The 23,216-nt window shown below is 43.6% G+C and overlaps 1 long non-coding RNA gene across 1 annotated transcript; it reads left to right on the top strand.

Moving 5' to 3' along the window:
* Positions 1–661: 661 nt before the first annotated feature.
* Positions 662–15,991, top strand: LOC113747313 (uncharacterized). The gene is made up of 4 exons (XR_003463552.1): positions 662–821; positions 996–1,061; positions 14,763–14,907; positions 15,081–15,991. It is a non-coding gene; the product is annotated as an uncharacterized LOC113747313 (long non-coding RNA).
* The last annotated feature ends 7,225 nt before the right edge of the window (positions 15,992–23,216 follow it).

Raw genomic sequence — 23,216 nt, 5'->3', positions numbered from 1 at the left:
AGAATATTTTCACTTTGCCTTCAGTCAACCCTTTCCAGAGGGAAACTGAAGCATCATCGACATCAACATCTCTCTTTAAAGCCACCAGACCAGACTCCTTTGACAAGAACAATCATTTTACCAGAATTCAGAGTCAGTCATTGTTGGAAAAGCTTAACCAAGATGTTTTAGATGAGTTAACGAGACATTTAATCAGGTGAAGGAAAGAAACTTGAATTCAGAAGGTGTGTTGTTCTGTTTAATCAGGAAATAGGTGAAAGAATATTTCCTTTCTTTGACTGCTGAGCTTCTTTATTACACTTAAAGTAGAAAGAACTGTTTCTCTCTTTGAGGCAGACTGACAGTGATGTTTTGTTTTGTGAGACTAAGGAGATTTTTTTATGATCACTTTACAGAATTGTTGCATCATTTGTGGGTTTAAAATCATGATGATGTGACGTTCGTACCAAAGAAACGTGTTTTTGCACATCTGGAAAAGGAATTTCTCGGCCACAGCGTCTCTGCTGCATTCACTCCTTCTTTATGATTGTCATGTCTGGAGCCATCATGTTATCTGTTTTCCTCCTGATCACCTGCCTCCCTCGTGTGTTTCACCTGTGCCTGATTGTTTCCCCTCCCCTTTTCCTTCTATTTAGTCTCTGTGCTCATGTGCTCGTGTACAGCGTCTCTTTGTCTTGTATTCTTGTTCTCTGATTACCTGATCTTCGACCTCAAGCCTGTTTTTTCAGACCATGATTTTTGCCTTACGGATTTGTACTGTCGCCTGTATTTGTGTTTTTCTAGTTTGACTAGTAAAACCTTTTTGAACCAGAGTCTGCATTGTGAGTCCTTCTGTGAGCCCCTCTGATAATAATGCTGTTTGGTCACATATTTTACCTAAAAAAAACTTTCTATTAATTGTTCATACCTGGTTGCAGCCATATTGGAAGTCAAACATAAAACTTTTGACTCAAGACAAAGATCCAAAGTGATTAAGGCCTGTGGTCTTTTTTTAGGAACACGCATCAGCTGCTGGAGTGAGTTGCAGTCAGGCGTCTCCATCGTGGCCTCAAGTGTTGACGGTAATTACACCAAGTGTTTATAATTACTCTGACAATGATATATTGATGTTTAAAATTCTCCTTTAGCATATTATCCACCAGGGAAACTTCTTCAAGGCACGGCCTGTTTCACATTCATTCACACCTGGCCAATAAAGCCAGACCTGCACAGCTGGCCGCTGGGACAGTGAGGCGGTTAAGATGCACCTCTGTGGTATGTGCTAAGGGAGAAGATGACCTTGATATGTCTCCTTGCATTACTCTTCCCCTGCATTACCAGCAAAGCGTGGAATAACTCCACACCAGAATAAGCGGACACCTGTTTACAAGTCCCAGCACTGGTGGAGATAAATGAAATCAATACCCCGGCTCCCGTGCAATTTCTCTGTCGCACCGCCGTCCACAGGCTCGTATCACCACACATCACATCTTTACAGCGCAGAACTGATTATGTTTATGAAGCGCAGTGCAAATCTGCTTAGCGTGCGGTATTGACAGAGTGCAGATACTGTAAGCTGTTAACTGTCTTTTGAAATTGTTACGGTAAGCAGAGAGGAAGCACCAGGCCTCGTAATCAATGTTCACCATAAAAGCTGGTAATAGCAGGGAGGGACTGTAACATCAAGGAGCAGAACCATGTGATTAACACATTATCTTTACTCGTGTACTGCTTTTCAAGGCACTCAAGCACTTTGCATAAAGTAAGATGAAGTCTAATGCATCACTGACCCACTGTACTCTGACCATAGTTATAGTTTTCATGTAAGTTAGGAGCAAAATTGTGGAAGTTTGACAAAATCGGTACACTTTTTTTTTTTTTGCAAATATATCGTGACGTGAAAGTTCCTCCTCTGTTGTTGTCAGCTGCTTTGGTGATTCTGCAGAGTGACAGACGACAGAGGCCTCCACCTGGACTTCAAACCAGTGATGATGAGGCATTTTAAATTTAGAGCTTTTGGTCTTTCTGGTGGAAGCTTTGTCTACGGTGGAAGGAGATGGAGCAGGTACTGCAACATCAAGGTCTATCTGAAAAGTTTCCATCAGTCTCTGTTGCATCAACTTTTCCTCCTCAGCCGTGTTTACTTTTCGAGTTTTCCACTCAGGTGTTTTTATGCACGAGCTGAACAAACATCTGGACTGAAATAAATGATTTCTAAGGTGATGCCTGCACAACACATCTAGTCTTATGAGTGTTAAGTTGTTCTGTTCTCTTGCTCAGTGATTGCTCAATTGAAAATTAAATCTGATCATTGTCTGTTCCTCAAATACTCAGTGGGTGGGTTTTAAAGTGATTGCCAGCTTGATGAAGTAATGGTTGAGTCACTGATGATGACTAACAGCCATATCAACCATGATATCAGGATCTAACTATGTACTCAAGAACAGAGAAAATAAGTAAAACTGTGGATTATTCTGGTGCACGGATCTTTTATCTTGGATTCAGAGTGGATCTGTTTTCTGTCGTGCCGAGGTGAAGCTCTGTTCAGGGACAGAAGAAGCAACCTAATGAGACAACAAGCAGCAGCTGAACCCCATCACAGCTCTCCTCACTGTATATTCCTCTTAGGTTGTGTCAGACAGCCGAGTGTTTAGAGATAAAAGAGTGTGAGCCGAGATGCCACTGCTGCACGGCCTGAGGAGTCTCTTTGTATCAGAGGCTGGCTGTAACTTCCAGAGGGGAAAATGAAGACTGCACCCGAACTGAACTATTGCAGTCCTCTGCAGTCCTCTGCTAATCTTTCACTGTGAAGCCATTCACCTTTGTTTGCACTGTATGCGAGGACCTGTTGCTCTCACGGTCTGTCTGCTCGCTGTGGGAATATGTAAATGATCAGGACGGCTCTGCACCAGCGCTGCTGAGACATGATCCTGTGCATGTATGGATACGGCACTCGTGATTCTGCATGTTCCTCTCGAGAGCTGACGCTATTGTCAACTTGTTTTGATGATTGGAAACAGTTAAGCTGTCTCGCAGTGGTGATTTTTGAAATGATCCTTTCTGATGCGCTGTATTCATAACGTTGTTAAATTGACTTGGACACACTTGGATGGTAATTTGCTGCGTATAAAAAGCTCTAAATCACGCCGGATACACTGACAGGTGGCATCGACTTAACAGATTGTGAAGGAATACTTCTCAGCTGTGTAGATAAACTGCTGTCAAACTACTGGCTACATTCAGAAAAATATATCACTTATAAATATTGTATGCTGCCTCTGGTGTTAAATTAAGCACCTTCAGCCTGCCCTCCGTGGCGTATCTCTCCCACGCTGTCTCTTTCTCTTAATCCCTCTCAGGACAGCATTAGTATTACTACAGGATGTCTTCTTTTTTTTTTTTTTTTTACCTCAGGACCCTGAAAATTTGATCCAGTGCAGAATGAAGATATCAGAGACTTTCTCTGTTCAATATGCTGGCAAATGTTTCTAGGATTTACCGTAACTTGAGGCTCAGCGAGAGAAAGATCCGGCCCATAATCTGCATCTGGTGTTTCACACTAATTCTGACATTGCAGTTCTAGGTGCCATACAGTTAGCAGCAGGGAAGGCCAACGTCTCTCTTTAGATCAGATGCAGTCCTGTAGGGAAGTTATGCAATGAGTGGAACACAGACTTTCACTGGGCAGAGAGGAAAACAGACCAGTGTGCACCTGAAGCTATAACTGCTGCTGTTTCTGACTTTGTTCTCATGCAACTGACTATGGCAACTACTAGGATTAGACAACATTGTCATTTAAATGGACAGGTGAAGTCAGTTTTTGGTGATGGCTTGACGGACTCGGGATGAGGGGCACACTGGACTTTATCAGCGCTGACGTGCTGTCATGTAGATGTGATGCAGCTTTGGTTTGTAAGAGCTCCAGCAGCTCGACGTTCACCTCATCCTCCTTCTCCTCAGAGTTTTGTCACAGTGCAGTAGCTCCCATATCAGACGGCTAAACTGAGTGTTTCAATGCAAAAGAACTTTTAGACCGACATGTGTGACCAGTCCAAAATATTCTGTAATGATCGTTCTGCAGTTTGTGGTGTTTTTTCAGGTTGTTGAACGAGGTAGCCGTGTTGCAAGTCTACACTTCCAAACAACGGATGAAGATCCGTGTTGGAGGTCTAGCTCTTCGCCTTCTCCTCCAGACATCTGATTTTCATCTCACCCTGTGGTGTGTATTCCTCTCCTACACCAGACTGCAGAAATATTTGCACAGGCTGCGTGTGCAGCAGCATGACAAAGCAAAAACATCTCAATCACCTGGTTGTTAGCTTGAGGAACACTTGATTTGATACGCAGCAGAGTTTCCAGTGATTGGAGCGCACATTTTTACACAACAATCAGGTTTAATTATATTAATTTTATTTGCAAGAAGTCAAAACTGTGCAGCTCTACATGGAAGTGAGTTAATGTGCAAAATGTCTTCCAGCTTTGGAGGTTTCCTGACTTACTCCTGTTGAAGGCGCGTCCACTTGGTTTGACATGAACAATCCAGCGTAGAACAACATGCATCTGCTCTCCATCATGTTTCCTCTGACGTGCAGTCTGGGTGCAGATCCTTGTGGAAAACAGGAGCTCTCAGTCAGAAGGCTATTTAAGGAGTTGCAGGTGTTCTTTGTAAACTGCAGCTCAGAGGAACGTTTGTGTTTGCGTGTGAATAATTGTAATAATTCCTGTAATTTTTCTTTCTTCCTCTCATGAGGAACTTTAGCACTGAAGTATGGCGCAGGGATCCGTGACCAATGGAGAGTAATGAGAATACATTCAATTAGCTTCTGGTGAGCGTTTGAATTACACGTGAACACGTCACATCGTTACAAGACGCATCAGTACTGCTCATATTTCCTCATCTTGCCTTTCAGTCCATCTCTTTTATCTCCCCTTCTCTCCTTTTCTTTCTTATTTACTCCCTCAGTCCCCTCTCCAATTCCACCTAAACTCTCCAGCCTCCCCCCCGTCGCTCCTTTGTCTGTCAAAGTTAATTGTTTTCTGCGTTTTTTTCCCTGCTCCCCATCATGTTGTCTGTTTGATTGAATCGAGAGGACTTCTCATCGTCCCTGCCGCGAGGCTAGACAGGGAACGGGGTGCCCGGGATAAGGATGGCAAGCCAGAGGGTGACTCAGGGTTCCTCATTCCTTCACACACACACACACACACACACACACACACACACACACACTGAAGATCACACTGATACAAGTAGTTTGACACCTCCAAACATGCTTCTGCAGACCCCACACAGTATATAGTGCATCAGGAAATGAAAGTGGACTCATCACTCTTTGACCCAGGAAGCCTTTTTTTGATGAACATACACGAGGTGATACAAAGCTCTACGAAACAATACCACACACACACACACACACACACACACGTACACACACCTTCACCCCTCCAAGAACCCCCCCACACTTTAATCTGTTCTCCAAATGTTGTTTCCTTCCCTGCGGTGCTGAGCCGGTTTTTCTATTTATGGAGGGGTGTTGAGCTGATGTGAGACGATCGGAAAATGCCTCTCTCCTATTGTGATTCTCCTCCAGGTGTGTGTGTGTGTGCGTGTGTGTGTGTGTGTGTGTGTGTGTGTATGTAATGTATGGAAGTGTACGTGTCGTCTGTGTAGACATCGACAAGCATACGAGCTCTGTGGACGTGCGTTTCTACTTGCTTTCAGGTCTGTCAAGGTGTTTGTGTATCCCTGTGCGCGCGTGTGTGTGTGTGTGTGCGTGTGTGCATGTGTGTGTACTTGCATTGTGGATGATGGCGATATAAACAGGAGCCAGCTCATAGAGCAGATGTGCCTTCAATAATGACTAAATGGAGATGCAGGGAAGCACCAGCAGCCAGAGTAATCAACACCTCGAGGTGCACGACTTTCCTGGCAAAGGGGGTGTATGTGTATGTGTGTGTGTGTGTGTCCAACAATGCACCAGTCTCGAATGCAATGCCCTCAGAGTGTTTTCGTGTGTGTGTGTGCTTGTATTAATAACTAGGTGCAGGCTTTCAGTGACAAACCTCCACCAATTCTGTCGCACACTCTCTTCAGTGAGACTCCATTATTTGGTTCATTTGCACACAGTAAAGCTGGCAATAAACTCACAATGAAATCATGTTCCCACAGACAAAACAGCAGATTTGCAACCAGAAACAAGAGCCGCACTCAGCTTCAAGTGCTGCTCGGTGCCAAAAGACACCAAATTAAAGAAGTAACATGAAAGTCAGGAGCAGCGTTTGCGTTTCAGCTCTGTTCTCTGCTTTATTTGTTGTGACCTCCTGTCTGTCTTTTTGTCTCCTGCTCCTGTCGTCCTCCATGAGCAGAGTGTGCCTCCTGCTTTTTGCTTTTTGACCTCGGCCTCCTCTCAGAGTTGTGCTTTTGGGTTCAAACCTGTTTTTACGGAGCCTTCGCTGTTAACACGTACAGTAACTTCACGCTGCATCGACCGGCGTACACTTCACTTGTCTTTACTGCCGTATTAAATCCAGATGATGTGACTTCATAATGGCAGCCATTAAACAAGAAATGTGTGTATGTCACTGTGTTATGTCAGCACAGAAAGAGTTTGTGCCTGACCCAGAAATAACTGATGCAACGTTTAAAGGGCCTCGATCACACGCCTGCATTATCAGCTGATCAGAGAAATGTGTGGTTAAAGGTCTGGTGCAGGATTCAGTTGCAGCCGTCTTTACTCGCAGCCCCGCTGCAAGCATGAAGAAACTATGGTGTCACAAAAATGTGAAAGAGCCAGTGTAATTCCTTTCTGGGCTAACGTGGCGGTGCAACATGGAAGAGTCCCTGTGTCATTCATTCTAGAGCAACAATTCTTATTATGAAAACATAGTTATGTTATATTCTGTAAATATAGTCCAGTAATTCTGACATACTGCACCTTTAAGTAGGCAGAAACTTTTTTTCTTCCAATATAAAGCTGAATTACTTTGTCCAAACCCTTTGAAAGTGATTTCACTAAGAAGGACCACGCCCGTACAGATGAAGTTTAAACATGTTTATTGCAAGTGACGTTCGGGAAGCATGGGTGATATGATATGCTGCGGGGAGGGCTTAGGGAAGGGGGGGGTTTAGAGGGGTTGAGGGATGGAGGGATGAAGGGAGGAAGGGATGAGGGGAGGAAAGGTGAGAGGGATGAGGCGGGACTATCGGTAGAGTGGTCCTGAGGTTGACGGGAGGGATGCTGGAAGGAACCTGGGGGGATCGAGACTCTGAGTGGTGGAACCGTCTCTACAGATTAGAGCCCTGGTTCCTGTGTGAGAATGGAGACGAGAAAAGGGAAGACAAAGCGAGAAAGAGGGTTTTGGGGGGTGGTGGGATGTGACAGCGGCATCAAAGAAGGAGTGGATGGAAAAGGAGTGCTTGAGAACGGAAACTGAATGAGTACGAGGCGTGGCCCTCATTCCCGAACCCAGTTTCTAAAAACTCCATTTAATGTTTACTGACAGGAACCTTTTTATTTTCATTTTAAACACAGATTGCTGAATGCTGAACATTCCTTTGATATTATCACTTATAAACAACATACTTTATTAAGCCAATACCCGACCCGAGTTTTGTCGGTCGAATTGGATTTTCCATAACATGGAATATTGAGCCTACCTCACATTTTAATGCATTTCTTCATCGTCTGTGATGTGAAAACATTTCCACACAGTCAGATAAAATAAAAAGGTGTGTCCGGCTCAGAGTCTAGTTATAAAACCCCAGCACACCAGGGAACGTCTCTCTTGCTGGGCTGCTGACAGTGCTGTCAGCCGAAGAGTCAATCACAGTGGACAGCAGTAGAGAGGTTGTACTACCGTCTGGTTCATTAGTCGACTTCACTGACAGTCATCACCGGGGCAGAGAGCATCGGAGCAGCCGAAAGAGTGGAGTCTTGCTGGCCTACCTCACGCTGTCCAGCACTGTGCTCCCCTTCGTTTCTCTCACCCTTCACCGCTTCCATCGCAGTTAATTTTGAGACTCGGTATATAAAGTTTACAGCCTGCCATGGTGTTGCTCCTGCAGTGCCCTGCGTACAGTGACGCAGCTAAAAAACAACGATGCAGAGATTCGACTGACAAAATGAGAATCGACTCGGGGTCTTCTCGGGGTGGTGCTCTGAAGAAAGTTTTAGGGGCTGCTCCCGAACCTTTGGAAACTATTGATAAATGCATTTTTATCTTGATAGGAGCGATGCAGAATTTGTGAATCACTGAAAGAAATCCTTAACCCTCCATATTCCAGTGGAAGTCATTCCTACTCAATCAATAGACAGCTCTATCCCAAAAACACTTTCCTCTTTTATTTTGGTACCACATATGTGGCATTTGTTGCTTTTTAAAAATTAAGTTCATCAGACAAAAAAAGCCCAAATTTGAAGTGTAAAAGTCACGACTCTTTAGCAAACTGTCCTCTGGAGAACAGCCTGCGTCTCAGCAGCGAGAGCCGGTTAAGTCCAGATGTTTATCTACAGGGATTATGTGATGAAATTTCAAGCAACCCACATTGTTCTAACAAACAACACTAATGTGGTAGTAGGTCATGTCTTTGGCATCTTACATGAGGAAATTTCTGTGGAAAAGTCAGCGTGACCCGGTCAGTGCGCCCGCTTCAGTGAACTGCAGCCACGGAAAACAACCTTTGTCTCCAGCGCTGAGTGCCGGGTGACGTCGTGCTGTGTACTGATGGTGATGTGAGCAGAACATGCACGATGCACGGCGGCTTAACCCACGAAGGTTAATAGACTGTAATGCATCAAATGATGCTATGGCAAAGTAGCCCTTTAAAATACCCAGAAGCAGTGTGACGGCCGGTCCTATAGTGCTGTTCGCTCGCAGCATCACATCTGAAATCAGTGTGAAAACGCACAAAAAAACACCCACACACACAATCACAGAGCAATGAGCAAAGCAGGCGTGTTTGGTTTCTAAGCAGGTGTAGGAAATGCACACAGAACACGTACACACAAAATCTGTGCTAGTCCCTGTTGTTCAGTATCTAAATTTAAGTTATCAGTGCTCACCTTCTGCCAGCGGAAAAAAAATGAGCACAGAGCCACGCGGGTTTCTACAAACCCTCAACAGTCTGTGATGTAAATCAAAGTCACAAGAAAAACACTAATTAATGGTAAATAAAGTTCCAGGCATGGAAACTAATGAAGGTTCACAAGTCACCGGGTGCCAAGACAGAGGCAAACTGTGTGGTGTGGGTGGAGAGGGGGAAGGCTTGTGATGGTGGTGGAGAGAAATACAGAATATGGAGAGAGAGAGAGATGCAAGGAAAAAAGGAAAATACATCAGAGAAAAGTAGAAAACAGAAAGGGAGTGAGAGCAGAGGCAGGTGTAGGGGGAGAAAATGGTTATTCAACACAAGAAGAAAGGAATCAAATGAGCAACAGCAAAGGGAAGAGAAAGGAAAGCGATGGAGGGAGAGAGAGAGGGAGAGGTATTTCGGGAGGTGAGAAAAGAACACATCATCCCAGGGGCTCCGTGTCTTTCCAGCCCTTTAATGTCTTTAATTAAAGCCAACAGTAATATCTCCGCACTCCCTTGGAGTGCCATTAGCAAAGCAACACTCTGCTACACAGCCAGCTGATAGAGGAGGGGAAGGGAGCGGGGGAAAATGCCTAATGATGGGAGGAAGCAGTGTGAGAGCGAGGGGGGGGGGGAATTATCGAGGGCCAAGGAACGCTGGAGGTCAAGGCAGACAGGACGAGAGGAGTTATTAAGGGCGAAAGAGCGCCAGAGGCCGCGATGGACGGAGGGACACATGGGATGAGGATGATGGAGCGAGATGAATGGATGGATGGATGAGGAGGAGGATGGAAGCGGAGGGAGGTGGAGGTGGAGGGGGAGGAGGAGGAGGAGGAGGAGGGCGTTTGTGAGATGTCAACTTCAAAAGGCCAAAAGCTGGAGAGGAGACAGGCTGCCGTGGAGGAAGAATTACAGAGCTAAACGTGTGGGCTGACTGATACATGACCACATCATGCCGGCAGCTTGTTTAATCAATCTGACTCCCCTGGTCTCTGGCCCATAGGGGGACAGTCTCTCACATGGCCCTGCATCAGCGAAGGGTGGAGAGGGGGGCATGGCAACCAAACGGGGGACAACAGGGGAGCAATGACAGCGTCTACTCAAACGCCTCACCGCAGGCTGCTTCCATTAACCTGATGGGCAGATCCCTAAAACTAAATAAAATATGAATCAGATCGAGCTGAAGGATCAGCTGATTGATCCATGAGTGCATCAATTGAAAACGTATTGGCAAGATAGCTGCAGCTTCTTAAACGTGATGTCCTGCTTCTGTCTGTTTTATATCACTGCGAGGTAACATGTATCGAGGCTACATTATGGCATTTGTGTGTGTGTGTTTGTGTGTGTGTGTTTTTCCTTAATGAATTTGTCTTTTTTTGATTCATGTGTACCCGTCTGTGTTTTTAGCCATGAACGCTTCCTCTGCAGGAGAAGAAGCAGAAGCAGATAACGCAACATTAAGCTTCATTTGAAACATCTGCTGGATCATTCTTTACTACATCTTCTCTCTCTCAGTATGGCAACTCTGCTTTACCTCAGCATCCACTCAGGGTTCTTTGTGGCACAAATGAAAACAAATGTATAAAAGCAGATGGATTGCAGTGACCAGACGTTCTGGTTGATCCGGGATTTTCCTGGTTCCAAGCTGGAAGTCTGGAGTCCTGAAAAAAATCTGCAAACATGAAAATGTTTTCATATTCACTCTTTAATTATCCCAATTTTTAGCACAATTAAAACAATTCTAATAGTTTGCTCTTAACGCTCTGTTCCTCTGGTTATTGCCCAATATAAAAACACACACAGTGCACCACACGTCTGTATTCAACACTGCTTTGTCTGCAGGTGTCACTGTCAGGGCTGTTTCCAGCCTTTGAGTTAGGAGCTATGACGCTCGCAGCTCTTTCCAACAGAACCTGTCAGTATGCCAAGTGTCATGCCGAAGAGAAAGTCAGTCTTCTCTAAAGAGCCTGAGAAAGATTAGTTCTTCCTTTTGTGAAGTACCCGGCAAAGAAAATCCTGCATTCATGGAGTTAATACTGTTGAAAGGTATGCTCGCTCTGTAGGTGAAACAATTATCCCCCATGCTCATGAAAATGACAGCGGTGATATGATAAACACATCGATGTGAGTGAAGTGTTCTGGTTGGAAGGTCTGAAGGTTACAAAATAATTCAATAAAGCAGCTGAATCTGGTTTCTTTCATATGAATCATTTCATGATGCAATAGGAAAAAATTGCAGGAGTTTAAGATAATGCTGTGATAAAGGTTGCTAAATATATTATTTGGAGACATTTAGTAGCCAACTCTCCAGATGTCTTATTAGATACAGCAACGCAAATCCATCACTACCCCACGCAATGCTCATGTTCTGCGGTGTGACATCGCACTGCTGCTGCTGCTGCTGCTGCTGCTGCTGCACATTGTGAGAATCAAAATCATTTTTTAGGGTTTTAAAAACATCAAAACAGAAACAGATCATACAATGTTTTAAAAAAAGCTTTAGAACGTATTCATTTGGTATCAGGAAGATGTTTAAGTCCTGGTTGCACTAAAAGATGTAGGTAACAGCTCGAGGCGCCCTCACACGTTATGCCAACTTTAATTTTAGTTTTATATTTAAACAGCTGTCGTATCAACATCTGTTCTCCGTCAAAATGTTTGCTCGCGGGTGTGTAGGCATGTGGAAGTGTTGCGACCGAGACTCGAGGGATACAGTGCGAAGGAATCACAAACAATGTGTAACTTGAAATGAATTTTATCACAGCAGAAATATGGACACTGAAATAAAGGGAGAATAAATTGGTGGCTGAGAACACAGATGCTGCTGGGTGCGTGAGTGGGTTTTAAAAGGATCTGCAGCAGGAGCCAGCCATCAGCTGTTAACTGCTGGAGGTGTTCCAGGTCATCTATAAGATACCACAGGTTACACAGGAAATAATGGATTGGGCATAACACCACCAGCTGGCCTCAGGGAACCTCTGCCATTAGTGCAAATACATTTTTCCTATACAATCTAGTATTTTTCTAAGACATACACTTAAAACCACCAGTCCCTCCAGGTTTTCAAATGCAAGATCTCGATCCAGGCAAATTGAGGTCTTGTGTTAGTTCAGGGTCGATGGTGACAGAAGCGTCTATAGTGCAGGAACCTGTCATACTGAGGAGCCATTAAAGCTTAAGGTGAGAAGAAAGAACAGTAGTTTAAATTCATGATAGGCTCTAGCTCACCTCCAATGGGACAGACTTGAGCTTTGACAGAGTAAAGCTGCAGCCTGAGGAGGAGACAGAGGGCTAGAACAAGGTTTAAGTTGAAAATCCTTTGTGTTTGAGGGCCAAAACACATCATGTGTATGTGTAGCTGAGGCCAAAACCAAAAGGCTGTTGCCGGGGCTGGGGCTGGGGAGATGAATAGAAGTTGGAAAGCAGATATCCTTGTGGTGGAATTGGTTTGAGAAAGGGCTGTTTGATTGGGGTTCTCTGGAAAAGTAAAAGAGAGGGAAGAAGGATGGAGGATGAAAGCCGAGGCTGAGGCTGGAGGAGGAGTGCAAAAGAGAGAGAGGTTGCAGCGGCAAGAAAAGAATTACAACTGGGGTGAAATAGGCAGTTTGAAGCCTTTCTCATGCCGAGACCCAATACTGAGATCAGAGGACGGCTCGGATCCTGAGCTTCGACTGTGTAACTGTGTACTCACATGATTTAATTACTCACAGAGGGCAGTAACATTAGTTATCATTATGTTCCCTCGGGGGATTGAAAATCAAGCGGTGCTTTGAGCGGGTCAATCAAAACAGTGTGTGTGTAAGTGAGGCCGTGTGATTTGCCATAGGTGATTTCAGCCACTTCAAAATCACTATCAGATATTATTATAATTAATTTGGCCTGATTAGAAAATAATCAAAGGCCATCATGTTAACACTGGGGAGTTCATGCCTGCCTCTGAAAGCCTGGGCTCGCGGTCAGGAAATAAAGATCCCACTCCCACTGTTGTTATGCTTCTCCTGTAGTTTGACATCGGACACCGGGAGAACTGTGATGTATGGGTCGGCGATGGCGTGGCATCGCAGATTTCATGCATCTTTAATACGTGTGAGATTTAGAGCTACATCGCCCGTAAACAGCGGGGATCAACGTTTTCACAACAGGGTGATGATCCGACTTGATCTTCAGCTGAGACCTGAGTTGAATATAATGAAGCCTGAAGCCTGTGCCAGAGTTTAGCGACAAAATCATGTATTTTTCAGTCTGTTTGCTGTGGAGAGATTTATTACATCTCCCCACAAAAACCTGATACTTTCTTACATGTCTAATATTTGCTTCACCAGCACCTGCCGGTGTTATTATTTTTATTTTTTAATGTCAGGGTCTCTTCTGTGTAGCTTCAACTGTTACAGTTAAAAGTGGGGTCAATCATAATAGAGAAAACTAGATGATGGTCTCATTTCCTCGCCAAATGCAGCACAATATGATTCAACAGTCAACTGTCTTTCTCCAGTGTGACTGACCCTACCTTTAAATCATGATTCATTCGTGAAATTTGACTTCTTTCTTTTGGACATTTGGTACTTTGAAACCAAGACGCAGCTCAGGTGAACAGCAGGTGTCAGTCTTCTAAAATGCTGCTCGTCTGTTTTGTTAAGAGATAATTTGATAGTTTGAATCCATTTCCTTAAACACTCTTATATGCTTTTATGTCTTATGATACACTTATGGTATACCTATTATGAAGCTCTTAAGATAACAGTTGCATTGTTATGAATGATTGATTCTGTTTATTTAAGTGACCTGCACCATATGGTGTCCTCACAGGAGACGAGACAGCAGCAGCAGCAGCAGGAATGCTGCATGACAGATCGTAATATGCAGCTCCGCGATTTCAAAATGTTCAGTTTCCATTACAGAAACGTGTTACTATGTTTGCGTCTTAATTGAAATGTTTTTTTTCTATCTATCAGGCTAAGACTGAAATCTCGTCAACATATCGCTGTGTGCAGGTCTGTGGAACAAAAAACAAAATTCATCCCCAACAAAACCAACATCGAAAAAAACAAATCTGTGCATGCTGATCTTACCTCGGTTGCCAATGGATACCGGTCGCATAGAGACCTCTGTCCTCTTTCAATTAAATTACATAATAAATAAGTAGTCTGCTTTCATTTGAACATCGTTTCAGAGGGGGGAAAAAAAACATTGCCAAACCACCAGAAGTACATATGATGTCAGAGTTTACAGGTCATCGTTTCTCAGAGGGCTGACATTTTACAACAGGGCCTGGAGGAAGGCAATCACTTGTTTCTGGTGCCTTGCTCGCTCATTCTCTCTCCTCCTCCTCCTCCTCCTCCCTCTTACTCCATCAGACTCACACATACGAGCTGCACACATTCACCCTAATCTAAGCAGCTTGACCTTACCCCGAAGCTGAAGTAAAACATAATTTTAGAACGAGTTTCCTTTTAACCCTCATCCCACCAGGCGAGATGCTGGCCATGATAAGTCTGGACCTCAGCTTCACCCTCAGTTGGGTTTGACTGATGGCAGCAGCTCTGTTCAATCTAGATGTGGCTTTATTCGGAGCACGCTATCTATATCTTGTGAGTGACTGGGATCTCACAGTATGAAGTCTTTCTTTCAGGTCATTTTTAGGTTCTGAGCACGGTTGTTCAAATCTTAAAGAAGCATACAGCTCACACATACATGTCGCTGTTTGTTTGTTTCAGGCCCCTTACAACATATCCCCTCTCTCAGGTGCCAGGTGTCAACTTTCATTGCGAGGTGTTGTTCCCTGGGTGACGGAAAATTTTGTGCTGAACTGACTGCAGCAGCGGTGCAGCTTTTAATAAACAGGAAAGTCCTGCAGGGGAGGTGAGCCCATTTCTGATGAAATATTTCTTTCTTTTGGAAAAAAAAAGTTTTAAAAGTCTCACTTCTTCAAAAACACAGAAAGGTTTCTCCTCAGCACATCGCTCTTCTTTTTCCTTTGTGTGTTTCTCCTGTTGCTGCTTCTCTCCCATTTTCTTCCTCTTAATCATTAACAGGACAAAGCCTTCCCCCTTCTCGCTGAGCATCTCTGCTCTGATCTGTACTGAGAGACATGGCTGACAGGTCACTGTGTTCATTAAGAGAAACAGGAGGATGGGGGCTGCTGCAGGAAAGTATTTGAAAGTCCATTATTGTGTCCCCTGGATGCCGAAGTAGCAGCTTTCCTGACACCGTGGTGCTTTGTGGAAAATGTCAGCTATCACTCAAACAGGTTAAAATGAAGCAGAGTGGTTATTTGCAAATGTCATCCCATGCATACGTGGTCACACACTGCTTTCATATTTTCAGTAACCCTTTAATCCTCTCTTATTCTTAGGAACATATTTTAAGTTTTGATGCATTGTTCGAAAATGAGGCGTGCTCAAAAGTTTTAGTATTTCTTAGTAGGGTTGTATCAGATACTTATTCGTGCGTGCTCAGTGGATCTACAGTAGACGGCGGTCTCAGTGCTGTGGACAGGGTGAGCCACATTAAAACAACAACCGAAAAAAAATCAATATTCATTTCAGCAAACGCTACATTAAGAATATTTTCATCGCTTTACCTTGCCTTCAGACTGTACTATAATGTAACACCACGAACTGTTTGATTTAGAAAGTTGTGACTGAAATCAAACGTCAAGATTTAAAAAAATGTTGTGTGTTTTCCTGCTGGTGGCGCCGATCTATGACCTGATGCAACGTGTGGCACATGTGAGTCATGTGGGTAAGCGTACACGCAGAGACGGGCCTTTGTTATGCAGCTGAAATCCATTTTTCTGCTGACCCTGTCCACAGCAGTAAAATGTTTCTGTCCCTGTCTGCTTCTGCAAACTCGGGCATGCTGACTGATAGCTGAACTATTGCTTTAAGTGAACACATTATTTGTCCATGACACATGGAATAAAAATAAAAAAACAGTGTGTTCGGTTAAAAAAGTACAATTGTTTTTTGCTCTTAGTGCCCAAGAAAGTGCCAAAGAAATAAATGCAAAAACACACTTTCCCATCGCTTTTTATTGGGTGAGACCAATAAAAAGTTAACACAAAAACCGCCTTTAACTGGTTGAATTTGTCCATGGAGCTGTTTTCTTATTGCATTATTCTCACTTGCTGTCCTGAACTATAAATACTTGAGTTCATTGCTTTACTTGGCGAAAAGCGTACGTGCTTAAAGGAATATTTCATCATCAAAAACATAAAGTCTGAAAAATAAACAAAATCAAAGTGGAAATGGTTTTCAGAATGCCGTCCTTATAATATATTTAATTCTCTGTAGTTAAAGTTTAGAGTTGTTTCGGCTAAATACTGTTGATTGATATATTTAAATTTCACTTAACTCATCACTTGTCACATTTGGGGGCTTACATGTCGCCCTCTCGCTGCTGATAAGAGACTCTGAGCCTGCAGTTTACTAATGTTGCTTGGGGGAGCTGTCCCTCCAAACTAAATGCACTTGAATGCCTGACACGTCGTATTTAACACTTCAGAAGTTTCGACTAGGAGCTTACCAGGATGACTTGAAGGCAGCATTAAACCAGGCAACATGAAAGCGATCAACTCTCCAAAAAAAAAAAAACATGGCACAGCAAATTCCTCTTACTCGGGGCCGTGGAGTGAAGCACATCATCTCTTTTACTCTGACCAGTCAAACTGAGACAACTCAGAAATGATCACGTATGATTCATTTCATGAGGAAATGATTCATCTCCTCAAAATGAAAATAGAGTCACTGTCCACCCACACATGTTAGTTAAGACAACCCCTGAATTTTGAAGGCTCATCGAACAAGCACCTCTAAGCCTCTGTAGCTCCATGTCAGCCTGTTGAACTATCAGAGTTGGCACCTCCACCTTTATGTGGCTCCAGAAAACACAAACGTCCATCAGATCCGTCAGAAGTCTGTGTGCTATCTTGCTACAACTACGAAACACTGGGAACATGCTGTACAAGCTGTTTGGAGAAGGATGTGTCCGCTCAAAAAGAGAGACACTGGTCACTCCGACTCTTTGGACCAGATTGAAACATCTCAACAATAATGAAAACAGATTGATTCCTATAAAGTTTCGTGCAGACATTCATCCATCAGGTGCCCAAAGGGTAAAATACCTTCCCTGACTCTTTCTGCTGTGCTCACACTGGGTCAGAATGTATATTTGTCATTAATACTTTGGTTTATCTCTCTGAAGTTTTTTTGTCCCTCACAATGAGCAATAGAGCCTCAGAGCCTCGAGCGTGGCTGCAGATTCTTGTCTCGTCTCTGGGAAATTGGATGTTGTTATCAACTTAGGCTGAGGTTAAGTTTACACTCAACATTTTGTGGATTTCTGATACCAGATTCCAGTAGACCTAATATATTTGATTATGACAATGATTAAATATAATATAATAGTATTATCTCTGGCACTGCAATCTGAGGAATTCGTGCCAGCGGAAAATAAAAGTGCTCGGTCATCTGAGTCAGGGAATAATTGGTATTTGGTCAAAAACAATACGCAGACAGCTGAAGTTTTTCTGGTCAGCTCAAGAGTCCCTTTGGTTAACTCAAATGCCCCTTGGCTGCAGTGTGACCTCTAACTTTGTGCATGAGAGATGTCTACTTTCTTTCTCTTGCTGCCATCCCTAAGGTTAAGCTATTCCTCTGAGAAAGAAGTCCTATCTCGGAGTGTGTTGGTCTCCGTTGACCCACCTCATGTACCTGCACCCCCTCCCTCAACAAACCCATAACCTGGGTTACCTCAGTTGGGACTCTTTACAGTGATTGACAGGCACCTTTCGCCCTCCGTTCCACTGTGTTTAGAGACTGAAAGATTATCTACCAAGAGGCAGCCCCCACCTCCTACTCCATCTTTTTAAAGGACCCTCCCCTCCCCCATCACCTTCTCTTCCACTATAAAAACACACCAATCTATATCCACACAAATCAAACATACCAACTGTGGGTGGCTGCAAACACAAGTGTAAGAATCATGTGTGTGTGTGTGTGTGTGTGCAAGTCCTTGCCGGCTTACAGCTTCAAGAATAAGAGAGCGATGGGAGTGCTGCATATAAAATTCATGGGCTGGTTGTGGAGAAAATAATAAGGGAGAAAGCTCTTAGTGTACAGACCTGCTTCCAGCTCTTCTAATGCAGCTAAACAGATTGTGTGTGTGTGTGTGTGTGTGTGTGTGTTTGTGTGTGATCCAACAGTGGATCAGAGGCATACTGAAGTGAATAACCCAGTAGGTGTGCTGGGCTGGCCGGCCGTCACTGAGGTATACGAGTTGATTTACATTGCTCTCTGCAGTGACAGAGGCGAGGGGGAGGAAGGAGCGAGATCAAAGGATGGATAGATGGAGGGTTGTTGGTGGAGGGGGAGAGGTGAAGGCAGGAGGAGAGGAGAGGTGATTGAAGAGCCAAGGCCAGAGAGACGGCCCAGTCCAATCTGTATACAAGGCGAAAGCATGAATAAAGAGAGACGGACGAACTGATGATTTGTGTGTGTGTGAGACGGGAAGTGACTCAGTAAAGTGACCAGCGAGTGGACAGCTGACGGGACAGTTTCTTTTAGCTCTTTAAAGTGAGACATGCTCAGTGCAGTGCAGCTGCAGTCTGAACTGACTCGTGCAGTTTAATACAGCATGATCGGGGAGTCCACCACTTCACTCAGGGCTTATCACACTAATTTATGACGGAGCGTAAAACTTCTTCTTCCAGCGATGTTCCAGCCTTAAGCCGCATTTCAGCTTGGAAGCACTTACTTGAAAGTGAACGCACCCCCTGTGACCTTCTCGTCTGAGTTCAACCAAAGAGTGAAAGTCTGTTCTGTGATTGTTTCATTTAAATACATTTCAGACGCCTCGAGAGGTTGAATCGCCTCAAATTTCAAGAAGGAAAGAGAAAAAATAAATATCACTTGGTGTTGCAGAGATATTCGTATTCTTCTTCTCTATCTTGTTAATCATTTGGTGACCTCTTAGATTTATTTGCAACCCGTTGGCAAGGTCTCGACCCACAGGTTGTGAGGCACCGGTTTAAAGTACTGCAGCCCCTGGAAGCGAGGAAGTATAAAGTGGTTAGACATGAATTACTGGCTGAATTATTCAAAGGCTTTTTCAGAGCTTGCTGACTTGAGATTTTAAAGGAAATGTAAAGGAAAAACATTTTCTTCCATCTTCTTAAGAGATGGATAGCTCTAGTGCAGTGTGTCTATTATGTTTCTTCTGGTTTGTTCTGAATTAGATTAGATTTTCTTTGTGTTCGTCAGTGTACTGTATCTATCAGTACCATAATTATGTTTAAACAACCAGTCAAGGGTGTATCTCTGCATCAGTGTTACCAAGATAAATCCCTCTACATAAGTGCTTGGCATATGAAGTGAAATAAAGTGATTCTGATTTTGTTTACAACATCATTACGGCAGGAGGAATTAATTTACTCAGTTTCCTCTACAGGGCCAAAGAGGCCTGGAGCCAGCGCTTACTCATTATTTATGTCACACGAATTCCCCCCAAATTGCATTTATGTGGCCTTTTTTGCATTTCATTGCCAAAAGAGATTATCTCCCAGCCGTGTGATGATTTAAAATGTCTAAGTGTGTGTGTGCGTTTTTAAAGGTTAAGGATAACATGTATTATAATAATAATGTCAGCATACAGCGGCAGTAAATTCATGCACTGGTTGTATTTCTGCTCTCTGTGATGTTCTATGAATATCTGACTAAAACCTGTAGAAAATTGTGAAAATGTTAAAAAATAAACCGGTTACATAAAGACCTGACCTGTTGGTGAGTCTAAACAACTCCAGGCCATCTTAATTTGATAACTGAATAACCAATACATTAATCAGAGCCTTCAGGCTACATGAGAACATAATGTTGACCTACTACAAGAAATATTTAAGATGCAAGAGTTTATATAAGAGACAGATATTGATATTCAATGAGCAGCAGTTTGTCATTTTGACAGCTGAGGCAAGTCCATCATGCTTAGCTAATCAGATTTATGGAGACACCGCCCTCACTGCCAAAATCTTTTAGCTCATTGAACGGCCAAGTGTCGACATGATTTCTGTTCCCAAGCACTGGTTCGCTCATGATTTGCAGGACCAAAGAAAACAAACTGCAGGTGTGATCCTGGCCAGAGTACGAGTCCACATCCATGTTTTGTTTTTTTAGCAGGTTAAGTATTAACCATGTCGCACAGCTGAGTCGTATCAGTCGTAATAGTTTTACTGGTATCGGGTCATAAACCAAAGCAGTTTTTACAAGTTCAGGGGGCTCAAAGTCCAGAATGGCAATCACAATGTTTGTTTGTTCCAACTTCCAACCCTTTAAAATTACACAAGCTAACATTTTTCTGGCAAGCAACCACTCCAGACCGTGCAGCTGTCCCCTCTAGAAGAATGACAGTGATTGCTGTAGTGATGTGACACTGAGTGTCCTGGGTGTGCATCCTTCCACCATCAACAGCAGAAGTTGTTTTTGGAAGCATAAATATGATCTTTCTTAACCTTGAAATGAATCATACCTCAGCCGTATGATTTGGAAAGCACCGACAACCTATTTTGTTCCTTTTAATAATGAAAACGTGTTGCAGTGTTTGCATACTTTGTTCCATCTGTTCTTTTACCGAGATAAACTCTGAGTTCCGTGATGATATTTTTGGATACAGACGAAGAACAGACTGACAGAACGCATCATGAGCTCGTGTCTATCAGTGGAGAGGCAGTTACTTTTAGCAGTCAACAGATGGCAGGATGTAGCTGGATCATTTGTATGCAGCAGCATGCCCATACTCCCAACACACAATCACACACGGACGCACAAACACACAACGCACAGACCCACACGCAGCAGGGGCCAGCAGAATACATTGTGAGCCTTCAGAGGACAGAAGGTTTCCCTGCTCTTCTGTGATTAATGGGCTGATTGAGGCTGGAACCAAAATGGAGGGTGGGCCAGTTTGCAGCCCGCTAATGAGGTGATAATGGAGAGGTGGGTGGCCGGGTCCGCCACCCGGCAAAATGGTGGAAGCATCGTGGGGAAGGTTTTAAAAGGCAGGCAGGCAGGCCAGCTTTCCAGAGGGCTGCCATGTGTCATTTCCCAGTGAAATGTTTTGAACAGTGAAGGCGTGGGGGCTGCTTACATCGAGTTTCCACAATAAAAGAGGTAGTTGTTCGGTTTGCCTCGAAGCGAAAATCATGGTACTTCGGCAGTGAGAGCGTTACACTGTAAATGACACAGCTGGTTACTTTGACTGGGAAACGAAGAGATGTTTTGACTGTGACTGTGATTGCTGGGTTTGGAATAAATAGGATTGTTGGCTACCGGAGCTGGAGGGGTAGCATTGTTGCATCACTGTAAGCTGCAGTACGAGATCTTTCATCGAGTCGCATAGATTGAGAATTACTTGAGCATGGCTTATTGAAGGTCTGATGAAATATTGTAACTAGGGTTACCGGGGTCTGGTGTTTTAGATTTTGTAAGATGTGTCTTTTATTTTCTTTGTTTGGTGTTGCACTCGAAGGAGGCTGCAGCTCAGCTGGAGCTTGTTGGCCATTATTTGCGAGGTTGGTGGTTTGACCCCCGGCTGTTCTTGTCCACATGTCAAAGTGTCTGAAGGAGACTGTTTCCCTGAATGTACTGTAAATCGTTTTGACTCGAAGCATCTGCCAAATGAGTGTGATGTACAGGGTGAGCTCACCCACATTACAAAAAAACAAAAAAAAAACACATTCCTGATCTGACTAACTGTTTAACTTTTATTTGGAGGTTTGTGGGGTGACCTACATTTCCATGCATGTAAGCAACAAAGTTACAGTCGACTTCATTCAGTCATAAACAGATTCTGTGAACACCATGTGAAGGAGGAACCTGTTTTCTGTAATTGGAAAAGCTGATTAGAGAAACTTAATTTTCCCAGTCCGATGTCTCATGGACATGTTTTCACCAGGTTTCTTTTTGGCTTGTAGGCATGTGCAACCCACTTACTTCATTTGTACTAATTAAGAATGCAGTCTTGATTGATTTGGTGACACTGATGGTTACCATGGTAATAGCAAGTGCTCACTCACTCACACTCACTATACACTAGAAATACTTTATAGTTCAGAGTTTAATTAGCAGTAGTGTGAAGGCATAGGTAATTGAAATCCATAATGATCAATGTAAAATGTCATATAGAAAGGTAACTATGACAACTCAAGTGCACTGCAGAGCCGAATGTGTGGAGCTTACCCCAAATCCTACTGTGAATCTGATTGGCTAGTTGTTGCCTTTGTTGGAACTATAGTTAGCAATAAAGCTCTGGTGCCGACCGATGTGCAGAGTGCTGCTTCTCCTCATCCAACCACCACGCTCGGGGGCCAGGGGCCAAACTCAGCAATAACACCACCTCAGTGCATCAAACAGGTCTCCACTGTTCTTGGGGTGTGGCTAGACCTGAACAGTGATGTGTCGTTCGCGAACGAGCCGGCTTTAAGAGCCGATTCTTCAAAGTGAACGGCAAGAACCGACTCCCGTCGGGAAGAAACTGCTCCTGCTCAGAATCCAGGCAGGCAGGTTATTTTGATGGACACACCATGGAGCCAATTGCAAGCAAGGACAGACTCGGATCATACCATTATGTGAAAGAAGGACAGGGTCTGTGGGTGTAGTGGTAGAGGAGGAAAGAAATGAGAGAGAAGAAAAAGTGATAACTAAAAATAAGAAGCATCATCTGGCTGCATTTCAGTAAGACTGCAAGTGAGTGCGGAATTTGTAAAAATGAAAATATCTGTCAGAGCAGAGACAACAACAATCTTGCACACTTAATGAAAAATTGCTTAATAGCACACAAATCATTCATAATTGCTAAATTAGGCTAATATAGAAGGCTAAAGACTAAATGAAGAGCCATTTGAGAGCCGGCTCTTCGAAGGGAGCCGAGCCAAAAGAGACGAATCTTTGAAAAGAGCTGAACTTCCCATCACTAGACCTGAAGGTGGAGCTGGAGCACAAGTGTTCTTGTGCACGGTTACATAGAATTTAAATAAGTAATTACATCATTACTTACTTAAATTCTATGTAACCTCATCAAGTGATTAGGTTGAATTGAATCTTCAATGAAATGTCCCAGCGGGAAAGCTGATCGCTGAATTAATGTTCCCAATGTCCCGACTGTGCATATATCTCATT

Source organism: Larimichthys crocea, chromosome XIII (assembly GCF_000972845.2).
Source record: "Larimichthys crocea isolate SSNF chromosome XIII, L_crocea_2.0, whole genome shotgun sequence".
Classification (NCBI taxonomy): domain Eukaryota; kingdom Metazoa; phylum Chordata; class Actinopteri; family Sciaenidae; genus Larimichthys; species Larimichthys crocea.
Note: the sequence above shows the minus strand (reverse complement) of the source record. Positions and strands in the feature narration are given on the sequence as shown.